At 39.6% G+C, this 23,882-nt stretch overlaps 1 pseudogene; it reads left to right on the top strand.

Moving 5' to 3' along the window:
- LOC116474777 (RNA-binding motif protein, X chromosome-like) overlaps nt 1-22,182 on the top strand; it is a 46,378-nt pseudogene extending 24,196 nt beyond the window's left edge.
- Nucleotides 22,183-23,882: the final 1,700 nt, after the last annotated feature.

Below are 23,882 nucleotides of genomic sequence, written 5' to 3' on the forward strand. Positions count from 1 at the left end.
GAAAAAGAGAAAGTTGAAACCATGCAATATCCAATTTTAAAAGTTAGACAATAAAATCAAAGATGGCATAATAAAAATAAGAGCAGAAATCAATGAAAATGAAAAAAATTCAGTGAAGAAGATCAAAAAAGGTAAACATAGATTGGCTGAAAATAATGTAAAACTAGACAAATTTCCCAAGAATGTTAAAAAGAGAGAAGACACAAATAACAAAAAATATTAATGAAAAAGACATAAACACAAATGCAGCAAAGATAGAAAACAGAATGCTGTCAATAACATTTTTTCTAGTATGTTTTGAAAACTTAGATGAAGTAGAAAAATTCCTAGAAGATGTAACTTACTGTACCTGAGTATTAAATAAAGCAATAGCTAAAAATGTTTTCAGAACCAGTTTTACAGGTGAGCTCTACCAAATTTTTAAGGAGCAAATCATTCCAATCTTTTATTAACTCTCCCAGATACATGGGGTGGGGGCGGAGGGAAGACAGTGCTCCCAAATTCATTCTGTGAGGGCAGTTTAACTTTGATATTCAAATCAGTTATGAACAATACTAGGAAGATATTACTTGTCGAACCGTTTTGCTAATTGATGTAAAATTTTAAAATCATTTTAAAATTCTGTAGATTAAGGCACCACATTTTTTTTTAAGATTTTAACATCTCTAGATTCAAGACACTGTTTTGAAAGACAAGTTTTGTTGTTATTTAGTTATGGCAACACCAGCAGATCAGGAGAATGGCTTCCATTGAAAAGAGCTTGTAACTCAAAGTAAGTAAATGAAATAAGTTGTTTACTATCTCTAGGAATTACCTAATCCTAGGAGAGGCAGTCCCTGCTGTGTCAGCGAGGCTCCAGATATCAAAGCATCAAAATACAGAAAATAAAAGACAGGGTTAACACAAACATTTTTTACAATCAATGGTAACTTACAATAGCTACCAGATGGAAGTCATAGCATAGTTGCTATTGTCTTTGCACACGTGAGCTTGGCTGTTATGACTTGGACAATGGCAACCCCTTGATATTTCAGTCAAGAAATCATCTATTTTGTTTGGAAAAAAAAAAGATTAAAATGAATCCTTTCCTAAACAAGTTTTTGTTTTCTAAGAAAAACCTTAAAAATATATTTGAAGAAAATATAGATGAACATATTGTATTATGAAAAGGTGGCTTAGACAAATTACTAATAATATTTTAAAAGACTGTAAATTCAATCGCATTAAAATTAATAACTTATATTTTATCAAAAGGCATTTTAAGTTAAAAGAAATAATTAGCTATAAAATGAGAGGTTATTTGCAATACACATGACCGAAAGACAGATGCGTGTGTGTGTGTGTGTGTGTGTGTATCTGAACACGAATAGACATTCATAGTAAACACATATGGTTAATAGACAAAAAGATATGCTCAAGCTCAGTAAATAAGAAATATGAGTCAAGATCACAATATCATTTTATACTAATTAATTGGCAAATGTTTAATTTTGTATTTACATATTTTTTTGAGACAGGGTCTTGCTTCACCACGAAGGCTGGAACGTACTTGCAAAATCATAGCTCACTGCAGCCTCAACCTCGTGGGCTCAAGCGATCCTCCCACCTCAGCCTCAAGAGTGGCTGGGACCACAGGCACACGTCACCATACCCAGCTAATTTTTTATTCATTTTTATTTTTTGTAGAAACAGGGTCTCCCTATGCTGCCTAGCCTGGTCTTGAACTCCTGGGCTCAAGTGAACCCCTCATCTTGGCCTCCCAAAGTGCTTGGATTACAGGTGTGAGCCACCATGCCCATTTGGCAAATATTAAAAACCCTGACATCACCAAGTGTTGTGGCATCCTAGCGGAATCTCTCACACATTGCTGATGGCTATGCCACTTGGTTAAAAACTTTGAAAGACAATTTAGCATTTTGAAAAGTTGAACTTATTCACATTGCAGCTCAGCAATTCCACTCTTGCACACAGGCATTATTCTTGCCCACCAGAATGTTCACAGTAGTAGTGTTGTGATAGCAAAACATCTAACCCTGTTTATTGGGCTCATCTGGGCAGCAGACGCTATGACTGAATTAGAAGTGCAAGGGACTTATGGGGGAAATGTTCATGAAGGATAAAAGGGAGGGATCTCAGGAGTAGACAGAGAGTGACTTCAGACTGTGATGCAGGTCTGATACCTATGAAAGAGAGAGGAATAAAATATAGGGTAAGAAGATCCTCAGACTGCAGTGCAGCTCACAGAAAGTCTCTACCAGTCTGATGAGGACCCCAGAGGTGAGACCTGCTGTGGACAGAAAGAGCCTGACTCAACTGCCTTGTGGTGCTCAGCTGTTGGTTGGGGGTAGCTGGGAGAGACCATGACCTCTGTAGGAATCCTGCAACCACTAAAGGATGTCAGCTAATTTGGCTCCTCAAAACAAGTTTTCTCTTGAAGGGGTAGCTGAATGCCCATCTCCACATCTGCCCTAAATCAAATGCTCATTGCTAGGACACTAGGTAAATAAATTACAAAATGGACATACAATGAAATACTATACAGCAGTAAAAAATAATCTGGAGCATAAAAATATGGATGACTCCTAATTACATAAGGTCAAATGAAAATATCTCCATTCCAGAGGACTACATAGGAAACTTTTTATAAAGTCTAAAAACACACAAATCTAAATAGTACATTTTTAAGGCACACAAATATATGTGAGAAAGTGACTTTTAAAACAGCAAAACAATGAAAAGAGATTAATAAAGTCAATGTAGTTATTACCTTTGAGCATGAGACTAAATCATATATGATGGAATAACAAAGGTGTTCATAAATAGCATTGTTAGTGATATCAATTCTTAGTCTGGGTGTCAGGTTCACCTGCATAAATAATGTATGAAAATAAACACAATAAAAAGTAAAAGGCTAGATAACAAGGGTGTGTAAGCTTTGAGATGGGTGATAGGATATATATATATATATATACACACGTGCCATGTTGGTATGCTGCACCCAGTAACTCGTCATTTAACATTAGGTATATCTCCTAATGCTGTCCCTCCCCCCTCCCCCCACCTCACAACAGTCCCCGGAGTATGATGTTCCCCTTCCTGTGTCCATGCATTCTCATTGTTCAATTCCAACCTATGATGCAGTGTTTGGTTTTTTGTCCTTGTGATAGTTTGCTGAGAATGATGGTTTCCAGTTTCATCCATGTCCCTACAAAGGACATGAACTCATCATTTTTTATGGCTGCATAGTATTCCATGGTGTATATGTGCCACATTTTCTTAATCCAGTCTATCATTGTTGGACATTTGGGTTGGTTCCAAGTCTTTGCTATTGTGAATAGTGCCGCAATAAACATACATGTGCATGTGTCTTTATAGCAGCATGATTTATAATCCTTTGGGTATATTCCCAGTAATGGGACGGCTGGGTCAAATGGTATTTCTAGTTCTAGATCCCTGAGGAATCGTCCCACTGACTTCCACAATGGGTGAACTAGTTTACAGTCCCACCAACAGTGTAAAAGTGTTCCTATTTCTCCACATCCTCTCCAGCACCTGTTGTTCCCTGACTTTTTAATGATGGCCATTCTAACTGGTGTGAGATGGTATCTCATTGTGGTTTTGATTTGCATTTCTCTGATGGCCAGTGACGATGAGCATTTTTTCATGTGTCTTTTGGCTGCATAAATGTCTTCTTTTGAGAAGTGTCTGTTCGTATCCTTTGCCCATGTTTTGATGGGATTGTTTTTTTCTTGTAAATTTGTTTGAGTTCATTGTAGATACTGGATATCAGCCCTTTGTCAGATGAGTAGGTTGCAAAAATTTTCTCCCATTCTGTAGGTTGCCTGTTCACTCTGATGGTAGTTTCTTTTGCTGTGCAGAAGCTCTTTAGTTTATTTAGATCCCATTTGTCAATTTTGGCTTTTGTTGCCATTGCTTTTGGTGTTTTAGACATGAAGTCCTTGCCCACGCCTATGTCCTGAATGGTATTGCCTAGGTTTTCTTCTAGGGTTTCTATGGTTTTAGGTCTAACATGTAAGTCTTTAATCCATCTTGAATTAATTTTTGTATAAGGTGTAAGGAAGGGATCCAGTTTTGGCTTTCTACATCTGGCTAGCTAGTTTTCCCAGCATCATTTATTAAATAGGGAATCCTTTCCCCATTGCTTGTTTTTGTCAGGTTTGTCAAAGATCTGATAGTTGTAGATATGTGGCATTATTTCTGAGGGCTCTGTTCTGTTCCATTGGTCTATATCTCTGTTTTGGTACCAGTACCATGCTGTTTTGGTTACTGTAGCCTTGTAGTATAGTTTGAAGTCAGGTAGCATGATGCCTCCAGCTTTGTTCTTTTGGTTTAGGATTGACTTGGCAATGCGGGCTCTTTTTTGGTTCCATATGAACTTTAAAGTAGTTTTTTCCAATTCTGTGAAGAAAGTCATTGGTAGCTTGATGGGGATGGCATTGAATCTATAAATTACCTTGGGCAGTATGGCCATTTTCAAGATATTGATTCTTCCTACCCATGAGCATGGAATGTTCTTCCATTTGTTTGTATCCTCTTTTATTTCATTGAGCAGTGGTTTGTAGTTCTCCTTGAAGAGGTCCTTCACATCCCTTGTAAGTTGGATTCCTAGGTAATGCATTCCCTTTGAAGCAATTGTGGATGGGAGTTCACTCATGATTTGGCTCTCTGTTTGTCTGTTATTGGTGTATAGGAATGCTTGTGATTTTTGCACATTGATTTTGTATCCTGAGACTTTGCTGAAGTTGCTTATCAGCTTAAGGAGATTTTGGGCTGAGACGATGGGGTTTTCTAGATATACAATCATGTCATCTGCAAACAGGGACAATTTGACTTCCTCTTTTCCTAATTGAATACCCTTTATTTCCTTCTCCTGCCTGATTGCCTTCATATATATATATACATGAAGACAGCCTTCTTGCGCTTACTGGACAGCACTTCAGCAGTGCAGTCGGGGACGATTTTAAACAGTGAAGTCACCGATAAAAAGCACAAAAATGTAAAAACTAAATTGACTGAGGAAAGGTCACTTGTTTACAGTATGAGAGCTGAAAAATAGAGAGTGTCACCTTGTTCAACTCAGTGGGGAAAGTGTGCATTGGGCGACTCAAAATTTTCACTGCTCTACGAATGACCATAGAATCCCATAAACATTGATTGTTGGGGTTCAAATATGTTTTACTGAGTAGGCGAATTTGCAAATACAGAATGTGCAAATAATGAGGATCAGCTGTATATGTACTTGCTACTAGTTAGTATTTGTTGAGTGCTTGCTAATGCCAGTATTTATTTTAGGTTTCAGAAATATATCAAGACAGTTAATTCTTATAAAAGCTCTATTGGGTAGGTATTGATATTTTCTCTATTTACATATTATGGGGAGAAGTTAAGTGAAGTTTTTCAATCCACAGCTGGTAAGTATCAGAGTAAGGATTGGAGCCAGGCAGAGTGGTTCCAGAGCCCACATAGTTATCCACAGTGCTATGCTGCCTTTTTAAAAAAGTCCTTCTATTATTATTGTTCACATCTGGAGAACATTATCCTATCAATGATCTTTTTCAAAGGGGTGTTTTTATGGATCATTCATTTATTCACTTAATTAGAGAAATGATTTCGTGTGTGCCTACTTTGTGCTGGCACTGTGAGGGTTTAGCAGTGAAGAAATACATGACTTCTGCCCTCACACAATTTCATTTCGCTTACAATTAGATAAGATAATATAAATTATATAGCTTAGGATTACAATTGGCTTTATATGATTTTAAAAATACAAATTAAGAGTGATTTAAACATGATAGAAATTGATTTTTCTTTCACATGAATAGAGTCTGGAGGTAGGTTGCTTAGGGCTGGTATGAAAACTCCACCATCATCAGTGACCCAGGCTGCTTCTATGTTGCTGCTCTGCCATCCGCATGCTGCTCGTAGTTCAGAGCATCTGGTCTAAGCTCCAAGCATCCTGTCTGCATTGCAGCCAACAAAAAGGAAGGAAAGCGAAGAAGAGCACTTCTCTTAATGAGACTTGCTGTATGTTCCACTCACCTCACTCAGATCTCATTTGTCAGAACTCAGCTACCTGGTTACAACTAACTGCAGAGGAAGCTGGGGAATGTAGTCTGTTAGTTTGGTGGCAATATGCTCAACTAAAACCCAGAGTTCTACTTCTGTTCCCAAGGCAAAGGAGAAGAACTGCACATGGGAGGCAGTTACCAAACCTCTACATATATGGAAACATTTTCTAAACTGCAGAGACCTTTATAAAATTAAAGATCTATTAGAGTGGGATAATGGCTGCATTTGTTTGATATTACATCTATTGTCTAATGGTTTTCAGTCTTCCCTTGTAGTAATTATTTTTCATTTAGAATCTAGAGTTGTCGTTTGATTTCTTCAGCAACTCCAGTATCCCTGAACTTATGCTCATCTTTTTGTTGTGCTTTGGGAAAAAGAAAGCTACATGACTTCATATATATTTTAGCATATATATTTGGCGGGTGCCCAAACCTGGGAGTGAACCAGGGACTTATTACATGAAGATTGTAATGTTCTCTTTGCCATTATACATTACACAAAAATCTTTCAAAATACCTCCAAGAGGTGAATAATCTTTGGAGGATAGTTAAAGAATTAATATTATAATAAAGATTTTTAAAAGAACTTGTATAAAAAAACTGGGGAAAATGAAGACACTGTTTTGAATGGAGTTGATTCTTGCACTGTCCACATGGAAAAGGATGAAGCATTGAAGTACTTTAATTATGTAAAAATCTCAGATAAAAGTCGTTTTATGTTTTCTTTTACATCTGTGTAACTTAGAAATTTCTTCAATTCTCCATTTTATTGTTTGTACATGTATCACTCAGTATCCTCACAGGAAGCAGATAATACAATTAAAGGGATCAATTGAAATGAGTTTGATGGAGAGACTATTCACAAAGGCTGGGCATGGTTATGAGAACCAACAAGAAATGGTGACTACCTGAGGACTAGCATCAGTGGGAAGCTGTTAGGACTGTGAGGCCTGAAGCAGCAAGTGGAGAGGAAATGACTTTACTGAAAGCTGGTGAGAACTGTAGCCATGCCACAAGTCCCATCCAACATGAACTCTGGCCCTACGTAGAGTAACACAGTCATTGTCAAACCAGAGCCTGGCAGAGAGAAAGAGGGAGTTGGACAGGAAAGGATGCAGAACATATCCCCCAATTTCTCCATCCTCCAGCTTTCTCTGATCTCCCGACAGTTCCCTATTATAGAATAGATCTATATGACAAATAAATAATAACCAGCCTCCGGGCATGGTGGCTCACTCCTGAAATCCCAGTACTTTGGGAGGCTGAGGCGGGCAGATCACGAGGTCAAGAGATCGAGACTATCCTGGCCAACACGGTGAAACTTCGTCTCTACTAAAAATACGAAAATTATCTGGGCGTGGTTGCATGTGCCTTTAGTCCCAGCTACTTGGGAGGCTGATGCAGGAGAATTGCTTGAACCTGGGAGGTGGAGGTTGCAGTGACCCGAGATTGCGCCACTGCACTGCAACCAGGTGGCACAGTGAGACTGCGTCAAAAAAAAAAAAAAAAAAAAAAAAAGAATAAAATAACCAGCACAACTTGTAAAGGTGATTGCAGTCATTTGAACAGACCCTATCTCAGTCATTATCACTGATTAAATAATGCCTGCTGCCATCAGTATTATGCATTAATATTCCCAATCTGGCTGCAGATTAGCTTTTCAAGTGAAAACTTCCCACACATGCTTTTTATTTTGTTTTATTTTATTTTATTTTTTTGAAATGGAGTCTCACTCCGTTGCGCAGGCTGGAGTGCAGTGGAGCAACCTCGGCTCACTGCAACTTCTGCCTCCTGGGTTCAAGCCATTCTCCTGCCTCAGCTTCCCGACTAGCTGGGACTACTGGCACACACCACCATGCCCGGCTAATTTTTTGCATTTTTAGTAGAGATGAGGTTTCACCATGTTGGCCAGGCTGGTCTCGAACTCCTGACCTCAAGTGATCTGCCTGCCTTGGCCTCCCAAAGTGCTGGGATTACAGGCATGAGCCATTGTGCCCGGCTGAGAGACATACTTCTAATTTTAAAACACGTTATCTATTTTTGTTCTTTTGATTTTGGCTATACTTGTCCCTGAAAACGGCCATAGTTTTAGAAACTCATGCTAGTGTGTAAAGATGTTAGACATAGAACAAATGCACCTGTATTACTCGATTTCACTACCAGGATCCATCAGTTGGGTTCTCGCTGTGAATCCTTGTTCTGTCACTTCAGTGTTAACTGAGAGCTGATGGAATCAGTCATGGATGGCTTAGTTCGGGTTCAGGAAACTGCAAAATTCTCTGTTTCAAATGGTTCTTCCATCTATTTTTTGCCATCACATTCTACCTGATGTGATATTCCTGCCATTAGATACCACTCTTCTAGACCAGAAAAACGTAGGGCCTTCTATTTTTTTTGTTGTTGTTGTTGTTGTTTTGTTTTGTTTTTGAGAGGGAGTCTTGCTCTGTTGCCCAGGCTGGAGTGCAGTGGCACGATCTCGGCTCACTGCAAGCTCCGCCTCCTGAGTTCACACCATTCTCCTGCCTCAGCCTCCCAAGTAGCTGGGACTACAGGTGCCTGCCACCACGCCCGGCTAATTTTTTGTGTTTTTTTTAGTAGAGACGGGGTTTCACCGTGTTAGCCAGGATGGTCTCAATCTCCTGACCTCGTGATCCACCTGCCTTGGCTTCCCAAAGTGCTGGGATTACAGGCGTGAGCCACTGAGCCCGGCCAGGGCCTTCTTTCTAAAAGGAAGCCCACGATGCAAACTAGAAGGAGGGTAAGACCCATTTACCTTCTTCTATTAGCCAAGAGGTTTTTATGTTTTATTTTTTTCAGATTACTTGGTTTTCTTTTGACATGCTTAGTGAAACAAATGTTGAGGAATCTTGGACAGGCAAGTTTGGGACACAGAGAACAAGCAAATAACTAGGCCAAAATGAGCTAGCAGTGCGAGTGGCCTGGAGACTTAGAGGAAGGAGGTCTGAGTAGGAGGTTTTCACATGTATTGTCAAACTTTTCTTATTTGAGCCTCATCATCAGCTAGTGGCTTACACACAAAATATAGTATTTCTTTTTTAAAAAGTTAAAGATTATAAAACAGACAAAACCAAACTGAAGCCCAGATAGGCTTAAGTAACTTACCAAGAAAAATGGCTCAGCAGGCCAGGCCAACAACAGGAAACCGTAGATCTTCCCCATAATTGTTGTGTGGCTAAGGGCAGACCACTTTGCTATTCGTGGTTCATTTCCTTTTCCTCCTTGTGGTATAAAAGAGTCTTTGAGAAACATACAGTGAAAAGTTCTAGAAATTCTTTTAAAAAAAAAACACCTTGCACAAAACATTGGTAACCTGGCTTTTTAGTCCTTTGACTTAAGCCCCCTAAGGCTTATCTTTCTTTCCCTCACTTAGCCTAGGCAAAACAATGGGAAAGGCAGGAAGAGAACTGGGAAAGAGTGACATTGAGGAGAGCTGGAGCTTGGGCTGAGGGGTGTTCAGGCACAGCCTCACACTCTTCCAAGAACCTCTGCTCCTTCTGATGCCTGGATTGCATTAGTCAGTTCTCCAGAGAAATAGAACTAATAGGATATATAGAGATACACCTAAGAGGGGATTTATTATGGGAATTAGCTCACTTGATTATGGATGCTGAGAAGTCCCATGGTATGCCATCTGCAAGCTGGAGACCCAGGAAAGCCAGTGGGGTAATTCAGTATGAGTCCAAAGGCCTGAGAACCAGGGGGGCCAACAATGGAACTCCCAATCTGAGGCCAAAGGATTGGAAACTAGGGGGTGCTGGTGTAAGTCCTGGAGTCCTAAGGCCCAAGAACCAGGAGCTGTGATGTGCAAGGACAGGAGAAGATAGATGTCTCAAGAAGAGAGATAAAATTTGCCCTTTCTTTCTCCAACTTTCTGTTCTATTTGGGCCCTGAATAGATTGGGTGGTGCCTGTGCCCACCCACCTTAGTGAGGACGATTTTCTTTACTCATCTCCTGATTCAAATGCTAATCAATTCTAGAAGCAACCTTACAGACACACCCAGAAATAATGTTTTACCAGGTATCCAGGTAACTTTGGTCCACTCAAGTTGACACAGAAAATTAACTATCACACAGAACCTGACTAGCAGGGTCATTAACCACCCTGGTTTGCCCAGGACTGAGGAGCTTCTCAGGATATGGGACTCTTGGTGCTAAAACTAGGAAACTCCTAGGCAAACCAGGACCAATTGGTGACCCTATGCCTGTATTCTCTCCCTCTCTCTCTCTTTTTTTTTTTTTTCCACCAAGACAGAGTCTCACTCTGTTGCCCAGGCTGGAATGCAGTGGTGCAATCTCAGCCCACTGCAACCTCCACCTCCCAGATTCAAGCGATTCTCTTGCCTCAGCCTCCCAAGTAGCTGGGATTACAGGCACGTACCACCATGCCCAGCTAATTTTTGTATTTTTAGTAGAGACAGGGTTTCACTATGTTGGCCAGGCTGGTCTCCAACTCCTGACCTCACGGGATCCGTCTAACTCGTCCTCCCAAAGTGCTGGGATTACAGGTGTGAGCCACTGTGCCCGGCCTCTTTTTTTTTTTACACGAGTTAATTTTCAGTTTCCCCTCTAGCTTTAGAAAAGATCAGTGTTTCTTCATTAAGAACCACATGTATTTTGGTTTGCATTTAGGGGCTATAGGTATGAAAAACATATATTTTAAAATAATAGACTCATGCTCAGTAAGGTGAGATGCTCATAGTATAAAAGCATATCAGGAACAGAATATATCCTAGGAAATAGCAGACTCAACTCCAGCTGGAGCTTACACGGGGTTATAAATTCACTGAGAAGAATGGCTATGGAACTGCAAGCATTGTTGAAATTGTTATTTATCTTTTCACTACCCAATACCCCTCGCCCCACAGGCATGTAAAATTAAATTCACAGAAATTAAATCCCTCCACTGATGAAAAAGGCATCAGGGTGTAAAAAGAAGATTAATCTAGCAATCAAATACCTCGATGAATGTGCAGAGTGGCTTGGAAGTGAGCAGTAGTTAAAAACAAATGTAACAAAATATAAGATGGAATACTTCACATCACAGTTTTGGCTGAGGCTCCAAAGACTGAGAATAAATCAGTATCTGCCCAGTCACCACTGTGTGCCAAAGGAGGTGCTGGATTGCCTCTTCAGGACATGCTACATGGATGGAGAGAAGATTCCTTGGGGAGATTTGGTGTGTGCATAACCAGTCCCGCCAGCACTGGAGAAAGGAGGAGGCCTGCACAGGTTGTACACGATTCTTTCCACCTGGAAACTTGAAACATGTGCCCTGGAGTTGAGGATGCTTGGTTTAATGATACTGATCTACAATAAAGAAGACAAAAAGGGCGAGACATACCTTCATGCAAGGCGAGGATCCATGAGTTTTCCTGTGAAGCAAGTGAGACCATTGGAGCTTGGTATAGGGGAGTGGACTCTTGGGGCCAACTTAAAAGTCATCTGGCTGACGAGCGCGGTAGCTCACGCCTGTAATCCCAGCACTTTGGGAGGCCGAGGGGGGCGGATTACGAGGTCAGGAGATCGAGACCACGGTGAAATCCCGTCTCTACTAAAAATACAAAAAACTAGCCGGGCGCGATGGCGGGCACCTGTAGTCCCAGCTACTCTGGAGGCTGAGGCAGGAGAATGGCGTGAACCCGGGAGGCGGAGCTTGCAGTGAGCCGAGATCGCGCCACTGCACTCCAGCCTGGGTGACAGAGCGAGACTCCGTTTCAAAAAAAAAAAAAAGTCATCCGACTGAGAGGGCTCTTTGAATGGCCATGGAACCCCAGTAGAGAGAGGCTGGGGTGGACTGCCAAATGCCCGGGAGATTAGAATTGAGGTAATTAGTGACTAGCCAGAGAAAAACGACCTCTTCCTTTAAAAAATGTAAACTTCTGAGAAAACTTCCAAAGCACTCTGCTAGGGAAAGTACCAGCTCTAATCAACTCCCAAGCTCAGAGTGCTTCCATAATACCCACTTCTCCCCGGGCAGGCTTTGGAAGGGTTGGGAATGCTGACAAGGATACTAGCAGAGGAAGTAAAGCTAGTTGGTGAGAAGGAGGGAGAGCAAAAGCTGACCCTTCACATCCCCTCTCATCCCAGCCAATGCACAAAGCCTTCCAGGTATAAATGGTTTCAAGCTGGGATAGAGGAAAATCTCTACATTAGATAAAAGTTGGAAATTCTAGTGATTTAATACTACTCTATGTTTTAATTATTCAAATATAACTTATTGGGATAGAAGATGATTGGAGTAATCTTGAAAATTATGGAAAAGTTATAGGATCAGTCCAATATTTAATCCAAGGAAGAAACAAGATCTTATAATGGGTTTAAAGGGACTCGCGTGAGTGTGTGTGTGTGTGTGTGTGTGTGTGTGTGTGTGTGTGTGTAGTTGAGGAAGAGGAAGTGCACCTATTGAGTTCAGCCTGTTTAATAACAGCTGGAATTTACAAAATGCCTACTACATACTTGGTACTATTATTTTACATGTAATAAGTCATTTAATATTCACAGAAAATCTGTGAAACAGGCATTATAATTACCCTCTTTTTACAGATGATGAAATTGAGACTGAGAGGTTACATAATTTGCCAAGGCCAGACAATAAGTGGAGAATCTGAGGTTTAAACCTAGGAGTATATAGCTCAGGAGTTCATGCTCCTAATCACACTATGCTTTGCTTATTATCTGAGAAAATGGCTTCAAAAAGATGCCATGGGACTCACAGAAAAGGGACTTTTGAATGAGCAAGTTAGAACAATGGTCTAGAAGCAGCAGTTGGAGGATCCAAGTACCAGCACTTTGGATCTCCAACTGGAACTTGGGTTCAAAATTATTCTGGGGCTGCAGTGGGCTTCCACTCCCAGGGAGCTCTCAGTTGACCTGGCATGGTGGGCTACCACTTCTTAATAATAGAGAAGACGTTCTTAAAGGTGGGCCCATTTAGGGTTTTTTGTTTTAAACATTACCTAATCTGTTTTGTCGTTGTGGTTTTGAATTATTTTGTTTCTGCTCTGGCCCCACTATCTGGGTAACTTTCTTTCCTGAGTCAGCAAGGGGCTAATGTTAAAAGCCATCATAATTATTTAATCATGATCCCCTTTTAACTCCAAAATGACACTGCATTGAACTGAAAAGCTTTTCTGATTAAGTATCTACTAAATACCATATTTCATTTATAATGCTCACCTTTGTATGCAAGGAATATAGACATCACAGCTCCAGAATGGGCTCAAAACCATTTTATCTGATTAATTATTCTGATAAAGACTTGATTCCCATAATAAATTGGACATAATGGAGAATACATTCATGAAAAAAGTGGGTAGATAAATTTTTGCACAGAGTTTAATTTTCCAATTTTGAAAGTCAGAGAATACAAAGTAAGTTTTCATGAACTGTATTACCTTCTCATGCTTTTTACATTCCTAAAATACAGTGGAAGCTATTTTATTGCATGAATGCAAAATTAATGTCAAAATAATGAGGTTGCATTGAGGCTTACAGCAGGAAAACTAAGGAACTCAAATGATATTTTCCTATCTTGTTCATTCTGGCCATAGCACCTAAAGTGCTCCATACCCTCCTGCCAGTCAGCTGTGAGAAAAAGGTGGCTGCAAATAGTGAGGAATCAGAGAAAAAAGGTAAGATTGTGAAGTCGAGTTAAAGTTACCTAGGAGTGGCCTGAGTTCCCCTCCTCTCTCGCTGTCACCTTTACCTTCCAACTTGGAGTTAACTGCTTAAAAGAATAAAATTTGGATAGGTTCAATAGGAAATTCAAGTTTTTCTAAATTAATTTTTTTATCATATTAATATTTGCATGTAGTTAAAATGCAAATCATATAAAACCTCATATAACAGTCTAAATTGGGTCAAAAATTTCAATTGGGTAGAATATAGGGTTGCAGTATTGTAAACTTAACATAATTGGGGTGAGTCTAGCTCAGAGCACGGGAACCCACCACCAATTCCTTCAGTTACACTGAAATTCATAATATTGTGTGGTGTGTGGTCAAGGGGTTTTCCTGAAGTTCTAAATGTCATGATTAAAAGCAGAAATTTCCCTCTCACCTTTTCATACTTCCCATCCATAATCTGTTTCAATATTTTGAACTCTTCCTACTGGTATTGACATTTTTAGATAATAATTCAGATAATTCTAATAGATGTATAGGTATCTGCAAGACAGGCATTTAATTTTAATTAATGGCATAATGCATAGATAATTTGTATTTTTAGATAATATTTTGGAATAACTAAAGAGAGTTATATGGTTGTGATATGTGAATATTATTTACTGAAGTTAAGTAATATGATATAATTATGGTTTCTTTCTTGTATAATTTTTTTTTTTTTTGAGACGGAGTCTCTCTCTGTCCCCCAGGCTGAGTGCAGTGGCGCGATCTCAGCTCACTGCAAGCTCTGCCTCCCGGGTTCAGGCCATTCTCCTGCCTCAGCCTCCCGAGCAGCTGGGACTACAGGCTCCTGCAACCAGGCCTGGATAATTTTTTGTATTTTTAGTAGAGACGGGGTTTCACCGTGTTAGCCGGGATGGTCTCGATCTCCTGACCTCGTGATCCGCCCCCCTCGGCCTCCCAAAGTGCTGGGATTACAGGCGTGAGCCACAGCGCCCGGCCTCTTTTCTTGTATAATTTTTAATTAAATTTACTTATTCAGTTTTTCATATGTTTATCCTCAATTGTTTCCACACATACCATCAGATCTTTCATATATCAATTTATTTTCCAAATGCTCAAATATATCAGAATATCATCTATCTATAATGTAAATTTAAGCTTACCTTTAGTGACAATTAATTAATATTAGATTTGCTGTACTCTATTGTTGTAACTACCCCCTCCCCGCCCAAAAAATGAGTCAGAAAACAACAGGCACTAGTCAGTTTTAGAGTTTTATTCCATTAAATGACTGGGAAAAGTTCATTGCTTAATGTATATTTTAACTACCTTAGACTATTGTTTTAGTTTTTGAAATTAGAATAAAAATAAAATTTTACTCTTGAAAGAGACTTCATTCATTCACTTATTTATTTTTTTAACAGATGTATTCAACAGATTTTTGTGTGTGTGTGGGTAACCTGTTTTTATTTTTTTATTTTATTTTTCCAACAGATTTTTTAAACACTTATTCAACAGCTTTTGATCTATCAAAATGGCAGTTTCATGTGATTCAAATTAATGCTGTGAGTCTGGTACTCTGCTAGGCACTTGGTCGTAACAGTCTTATTCCGTCTCTCACTTTACATAGGGGAAGGAAAAACAAAGCTATCTATTGATAAAGATTATTTATTTTAAGAACAATAAAGAGTAATGCATTTCTAAGAGCTAAACAAAGTAGAGGTTTACTTTCTGCCGCTTTATGGTTCCAAAGGCATTTCCTGATACTTTACTGTTCTAAATTTGAGCATGTTGCTGAAGTTCTATGTGATAGGTACTTAAAAGATGAAAAAAAAAAAACCTCCCTAAAGTATAAACAAATAAAAACATTATAAAGTGGGAGAGTCTGAAATCATGCCTATTTATTTGCATGTTAACGTGGAAAAGTCTTTAGCCTCCTGGGTAAATATTCATTATCTTAATTGGCTCCTGGCTAGTTAAGTCTTCAGGAGGATAAAAAAAATAGCCTGTGGGTTAAATATATTTGCAGGGAAGTAAGAACTTTGAAATGAAATGAAATGTTGAATGAAAGCAACATCTGAATTTCACTCTGAAACCAGAAAATCTAATACAGTAGTAATGATTTAGTCATGCTGCTTTTTCCAGGAATGATCAATAAAAGAGGGGAAGTCAAGTCCTACCTTGAGCCCTGGAATTCAATAAAAAATAAAGCATAAGAGCTGAAAAAGGAATCAGAACTATATTATTTGGAAGCACAGATTGGTAAGAGAAAGTCCAAACAGAGGAGTGTGAAGAGGAATGGAAAGAAACAAAACTGTTCCATTAAAAAGGTGTTTAAGGGGCTTATTCTCCCTCAGTGTGCATGCATATAAATTCCATTAGTGTTAATAGGACCTAAATGCATAACTCAAGAGGAGAATAGAGTGACTTGTATACATATGGTTACATGAAGTCTAGGAAAAGTCTATTAAAAACGACAAAGGGTAGTTTAGGAGTCTAACAGACTTACAGTTATCTGCAAGAGAGGCATTTAATTTTAATTAATGGCATAATGCATTTTTCTTTTACTAAGCCCCCCCCAAAAAAACCCATGAAAATGACAAAGGGAAAATAATTTTAAATAACCCCAAACTTAGCTCTCAAAATCATGGCTTAATGCTAAGGAATATATTCTTGCACTCCAGGTGGTAAAGTTGATCCCTTGTGCAAGGTTTATAATTTACATTCAAATTGGAATATTGAGTTGTATAGAGAATTCAGCTCATTATTCCCAGCCTTCACTGTGTGTGTGTATGTGTGTGTGTGTGTCTGTGTGTATGTGTGTGTGTGACAGAGAGAGAGAGAGAGAGACAGACAGAGAGAGAGAGACAGTGACAGAGATAGAGAGGTTGATTTCCATAGAAACTAAACTCTAGTCTTTGGTTATTTACAAAAGGGAGCATAATCAAGCCAGATTTTAAAAAATATTTAATAGTGCACAAAGTAATAGATGGAAATCTATTGAGGGAGAAATCTGTTTCTGGGAGAATAATTTGAGATTTCTTTGCGTAGTTAATACAGTTTCAAGCAAAGAATAAGGTTCTTTATCCAAAAGAGATAGAAAACTAAGGATATCTTTCTTTATAGAGAAAAGCTGGGGGTTACAAATAAATAAATTTAAATAATATGTATTACTTACTTTTTTTTTTTTTTTTTTTTTGAGAGAGTCTCACTCTCTCTCCCAGTCTGGAGTGCAGTGGCGCCATCTCGGCTCACTGCAAGCTCCGCCTCCCGGGTTCACGCCATTCTCCTGCCTCAGCCTCCCGAGTAGCTGGGACTACAGGTGCCCGCCACAACACCCCGCTAATTTTTTGTATTTTTAGTAGAAACGGGGTTTCACCGTGTTAGCCAGGATGGTCTCAATCTCCTGACCTCGTGATCCACCCGCCTCGGCCTCCCAAAGTGCTGGGATTACGGTTGTGAGCCAACCCACCCGGCCTATTACTTATTTCTTATAAGCCATAAGAACGTTGAAACAGGAGTATTATAATCCTCCACTTTATTCTTCATAATTCTATGTGCATTAAATAGGTGCTCAAACACTTACATAAAGAAGAATGCATGAACATGAGGGTGGAGTTGAAGAAAATGCAATGTTTTACCTGAAGTGCTTTCTTTGAAGTGTCATATCTATCCTCTGCATTTGGAAAAAGTTGAATTTAGCACTGAGAAATGCTTCAGCGGGAAATTGAATGCCTAAGAATTTATATGATCTCTTTTCTAGTAAAAGGAACTACATTTAGGAAGAAGAACGTGAGTGAATTCTCTTTTGGGTAAATTTAATAAGAAGCAGATCTTAGAGGGACTCAATATCACACACTTGCATTACACTTTAATCTTCACCCTGTGATGTTTCCAATATTATGGCACTGAATCATACTTCTTGCTATGAAGAAGTAAGTCTCTAATATTACTATCTTATTCCCATTCACTTTGTTTTTAGTCATTTTAAGGGGTTCTTTATATTTTAGGATCTAATACAGCATGATCTTTTTTGAAATAAAAGGTGTATAAAATTTGTACTTTTCACCTACTAGCACCAGGGGTGTGTGTGTATGTGTGTGTGTTTGTGTGTGTGTGTCTGTGATTACATATCTATGATTGTTACTATCAGATAGCTCCAAGTTAAGAAAAGTTAACTATGAGAAGTCTAAGAAGACCATACAGTGCGTAGTGCCATTTCTTTACTGACGATAGTGCATATCAGGTAGTACCAGAGAGGTGAATTTAAGTTTAATGTAAATACTTATTAGCACAGGGAATGTAGGGATAGAAGGTGGGGATGGGAAGCCAAAAAATCTCTCAATACAGTGGGAGGCAGGTGAGCTGTATAGCATAAATGAGGAAATTTATTATGAGGAATGGTACTTATTTGCCCTTACTTTTAATGGCAGAAACCGCAATTACTTTTGCACCAACCTAATAAAAGGGCTCTGCAATACCAAGTGTGGTAGTTACATTGTTGCAACCGCTTTGAAAAACTGGGTGGCAGTATCTATTAAAGTTGAACATTTGCAAATCATGTGAACCAGCCATCTCACTTCTAGGTATATAAGCAACAGAAATGTTCAGATATTTGCCAAAAGACTCAGGCAAGTGTGTTATAACATTGCTAATAACCAAAAAACTAGACTCAACCCAAATACTCATTAATAATAAGATGGGTAAATAAATTGTGTTATATCAAGTAAAGAAATATGTATAGTAACAGAAATAATAAATGAACTATAGCCATCTGCAAAAATATGAATGAATCTCACAAACATAGTATTGAGCAAAGAAGTCAGATAAAGACAAGTCAGTATTGTTTAATTTTATTTATGGAAGGTTAATAAGAAGCAGATCAAATTAAACTAGTAGGTCTCCAATAGGAAAAAGGAGAAGGATTGCAACTGTTTCTTAATGTGGGTACAGGTTACACAGGAGTGTTCATTTTGTAAAAAGCTATAAAGCTGTACACTTACATTTTGTGCAGTTTTCTGTTTTTGTATGTGTGTTAACCTTCAATAAAAAATTTACCCTCCTTCTCAAATAAGTATAGATTTTGTAGATTCTTGAAAGCTACCTATAGGGGCAGAACTTCAGGAAGACAAGGTGATGCAGAGCTTTAAGTAGGAAGAAAAACTGGGGGAAGTGTGCAGCCGATGCCTCCAATCTGAAATCACTTAGGGGGATAGAATTTGTATTTGGGTAAAATCTTAGGTCATGATAAATCACAATATAGATTGATATTCAAAAGATCTGAGGAGACTTAAGCTTGAGTCAGAATAGACACAAATAAGCATCTGGTAATTTGTCTGATAATGGATATCAAATAAGACCAAAGGCAGGGACAGGCTGGAATGCCAGAGTTTAAAAACTAAACTTTCGAGGTAGGAGCAGTTTGTCACACAGTAGCTTAGAATGGTCTGCCAAACTCTGCTTGGGTTTAAATGACTCTTGTCCAGGAGTGAGAGTGTGGCAACTTTGTATGGGTTATAATTATATAAAAGGCTAGAGAAAAAAACTACATGATGTAACATTTTATTTATAAGTCATTTACTCATATATAGTCATGCCCTGTGTGTGAAAATCTCATTTTTCAAACTATGCTGTGGCTTCTACATGTAAAACATGGTGTAACAAATACACCAGCTTTTATTTACTCATTTAATTCTTAGTCTCCCATCAATGTAGGGTTATAATTAAGACTGACAAAGACCCAAAATAAAATTCTTACTGATCTATGGATTCTTTGTGCCTTAGTCCATTCAGGCTGCTATGACAAAAAGACCATAGGCTGGGTGGCTTAAACAGCATTTATTTCTCACAGTTCTGAAGGCTGGGGAGTTCTAGATCAAGATGCTGGCAGATTTGTTGTCTGGTAAGGGCCTGCTTCCTAGTTCATGGACTGCTGTCTTCTCCCTGTGTCCTCACATGGTGGAAGGGGCAAGGGAGCTCTCTGAGGTCTCTCCTGTAAGGGCACTAATCCCATTCATGAGGGCTGCATCCTCATGGTCCAATCACCTCCCAAAGGCCCCAGTGTCTATTATCATTGCACTGGGGGCTAGGATTTCAACGTATGTATTTCGAAGAGCTACAAATATTCAATCCATAACACTATATAAAGAGAAGCAATAATAAAAGCTAACAATTATGGAGTAGTTGCTATATACCAGGCACTGTTCCCAATACTTTACATATATTATTTAATCATCACGGCTAGTATGAAACTTAGAGGAAAAGGCACACAGTAGTAAAGGACAGAGCCAGGGCTCAAGGCCAGGGTAGTCTGACTTCAATCTTTCTGCTGTGTTATTCTGTCAACTATATTTAGCCATCAGGCATAAAAATGCTTTGAAATCTCAATGAACGTGCCTGTAGGTTTCCCTTAGTTCAGCCTTCGGCAAAAAGAGGTTACCCTTACACCATACTAGGCCTCTTTCAATTATGAAAGCTGGAGCATATCCACAGAGAGTAGGCAGAGGTAGATGGGTAGGGCAGTGGGAGATTTTTCACTCCAGGAAAGACTAGGTGACCAGCTGGCAAAGACAATATAGTACACAGCTCTCACACACTTGAATAGTGCCCCTTACAGTAAGATTCTTTCTCTGTGCTGCCAGGTTTCAGCTCTTCCCACTCCTGAAAGGTAAGCTTGTTTCCCCTTTTATCATTCTTGGTGCAAGCTCCAGTAGCTTAATTTATTTCCCCAGTAGTCCATAAAAATAGAGCCCAAAGTTTTCCTCTTTTTGGGAGAACAAAGAGGGGTGAGTCTTTTTTTTTTCTTTTTTTTGAGACAGAGTCTAGCTTCGTTGCCCAGGCTGGAGTGCAATGGCATGGTCTTGGCTCACTGCAAGCTCCGCCTCCTGGGTTCAAATGATTCTCCTGTCTCAGCCTCCCAAGTAGCTGGAACTACAGGCGCTCGCCATCAGGCTGGGCTAATTTTTGTATTTTTAGTAGAGAGGGGGTTTCTCCATATTGGCCATGCTGGTCTTGAACTCCTGACCTCGTGATCTGCCCGCCTTGGCCTCCCAAAGTGTTGGGATTACAGGTGTGAGCCACCGCGCCTGGCTGAGGGGTGAGTTTTTAAACATAATTTCTTCTCTACTTTTCAGGAAAGAGTTTAACAATTCACGGTTGCGCAGTAGTGCTAGCGGCTTTGTGGTTTGGTCCTCAGACCCGGCAGCCGCCACTGGTGATGAGCTGCTAGGAAGCCCCTGTCGGCGAGCTCCTTGGAACTTGAACCCACTATCACCCCTCTGACTCACTGGCAAAAAAAAAAAAAAAAAAAAGATGAAGCAGGTCATCCAGGAAAGTTCTTCATTGGTGGGCTTAATACGGAAACAAATAAGAAAGCTCTTGAAGCAGTATTTGGCAAATATGGACGAATAGTGGAAGCACTCTTGATGAAACACCATGAAACCAACAAATCAAGAGGCTTTGCTTTTGTCACCTTTGAAAGCCCAGCAGACGCTAAGGATGCAGCCAGAGACATGAATGGAAAGTCATTAGATGGAAAAGCCATCAAGGTGGAACAAGCCACCAAACCATCATTTGAAAGTGGTAGACGTGAATTGCCTCCACCTCCAAGAAGTAGAGGCCCTCCAAAAGGTCTTAGAGGTGGAAGAGGAGGAACCAGGGGACCTTCCTCATGGAGAAGACACATGGATGATGGTGGATAGTCCATGAATTTTAACACGAGTTCTTCCAGGGGACCACTCCCAGTAAAAAGAAGACCACCACCAAGAAGTTGGGGTCCTCCTCCTAAGAGATCTGCATCTTCAGGACCAGTTCACAGCAGCAGTGTAATGGGAGGAAGAGCTCCTGTGTCACGTGGAAGATACAGTTAGGGAGGTCCACCTGGAAGGGAACTCTGCCCTCTCGTAGAGATGCTTATTTGTCCCCAAGAGATGATGGGTATTCTACAAAAGACAGCTCTTCAAGCAGAGATTACCCAAGTTCTCATGACACAAGAGGTTATGCACCACCACCATGATATTGTACTTACCGTGATTATGGTTATTTCAGTTCACGTGATGACTATCCATCAAGAGGCTATAGCGATAGAGATGGATATAGTCGTGATCATGACTATTCAGATCATCCAACTGGAGGTTCCTACAGAGATTCATGTGAAAGTTATGGTAACTCACATAGTGCTCCACCTACACGAGGACCCCCCCCCATCTTATAGTGGAAGTGATGATTATAGCAGTTCACGTGATGGATATGGTGGAAGTTACTCAAGCAGCCGAAGTGATCTCTAATCAAGTGGTCGTGATCGGGTTGGCAGACAAGAAAGAGGGCTTCCCCCTTCTATGGAAATCCTCCACGTGATTCCTACGGCAATTCAGGCCGTGGAGCACCAAGAGGTGGTGGCAGTGGAGGAAGCCGATCTGATAGAGGGGGAGGCAGAAGCAGATACTAGAAACAAACAAAACTTTGGACCAAAATCCCAGTTCAATGAAACAAACAAAAAGTGCAAACTATTCTGTCATAACTACCCAAGGACTACTTAAAGGAAAAATTGTGTTACCTTTTTAAAATTCCCTGTTAAGTTCCCCTCCATAATTTTTATGTTCTTGTGAGGAAAAAACTAAAACATGTTTAATTTTTTTGACTTCTTTTATTTTTATTTTTTTAAATTATACTTTAAGTTCTAGGGTACATGTGCACAACGTGCAGGTTTGTTACATAGGTATGCATGTGCCATGTTGGTTTGCTGCAACCATTAACTCGTCATTTACATTAGGTATTTCTCCTAATGCTATCCCTCTCCCTGTCCTCCACCCCCCAACAGGACCCGGGTGTGATGTTCCCTGCTCTATGTCTAAGTATTCTCATTGTTCAATTCCCACTTATGAGCGAGAACATGCGGTGTTTGGTTTTCTGCCCTTGTGATAGTTTGCTCAGAATGATGGTTTCCAGCTACGTCCATGTCCCTGCAAAGGACATGAACTCATTCTTTTTTATGGCTGCATAATATTCCATGGTGTGTATGTGCCACATTTTCTTAATCCAGTCTATCATTGATGGACATTTGGGTTGGTTCCAAGTCTTTGCTATTGTGAATAGTGCCACAATAAACATACATGTGCATGTGCCTTTATAGTAGCATGATGTATAATCCTTTGGGTATATACCCAGTAATGGGATTGCTGGGTCAAACGATATTTCTAGTTCTAGATCCCTGAGGAATTGCAACACTGTCTTCCACAATGTGTGAACTAGTTTACACTCCCACCAACAGCATAAAAGCATTCCTATTTCTCCACATCCTCTCCAGGACCTGTTGTTTCCTGACTTTTTAATGATTACCATTCTAACTGGTGTGAGATGGTATCTCATTGTGGTTTTGATTTGCATTTCTCTGATGACCTGTGATGATGAGCATTTTTTCATGTGTCTATTGGGTGCATAAATGTCTTCTTTTCAGAAGTGTCTGTTCATGTCCTTTGCCCGCTTTTTGATGGGGTTGTTTGTTTTTTTCCTGTAAATTTGTTAAGTTCTTTGTAGATTCTGGATATTAGCCCTTTGTCAGATGGGTAGATTGCAAAAATTTTCTCCCATTCTGTAGGTTGCCTGTTCACTCTGATGGTAGTTTCTTTTGCTGTGCAGAAGCTCTTTAGTTTAATTAGATCCCATTTGTCAATTTTGGCTTTTGTTGCCATTGCTTTTGGTGTTTTAGTCATGAAGTCCTTGCCCATGCCTATGGCCTGAATGGTGTTGCCTAGATTTTCTTCTAGAGTTTTTATGGTTTTAGGTCTAACATTTAAGTCTTTAATCCATCTTGAATTAATTTTTCTGTAAGGTGTAAGGAAGGGATCCAGTTTCAGCTTTCTACATATGGCTAGCCAGTTTTCCCAGCACCATTTGTTAAATAGGGAATCTTTCCCCATTGCTTGTTTTTGTCAGATTTGTCAAAGATCAGATGGTTGTAGATGTGTGGTGTTATTTCTGAGGCCTCTGTTCTGTTCCATTGGTCTATATATCTGTTTTGGTACCAGTACCATGCTGTTTTGGTTACTGTAGCCTTCTGGTATAGTTTGAAGTCATGTAGTGTGATGCCTCCAGCTTTGCCCTTTTGGCTTAGGATTGTCTTGGCTATGTGAGCTCTTTTTTGGCTCC

The sequence above is a fragment of the Hylobates moloch genome, unplaced genomic scaffold, assembly GCF_009828535.3.
Source record: "Hylobates moloch isolate HMO894 unplaced genomic scaffold, HMol_V3 SCAFFOLD_2, whole genome shotgun sequence".
Classification (NCBI taxonomy): Eukaryota; Metazoa; Chordata; class Mammalia; order Primates; family Hylobatidae; genus Hylobates; species Hylobates moloch.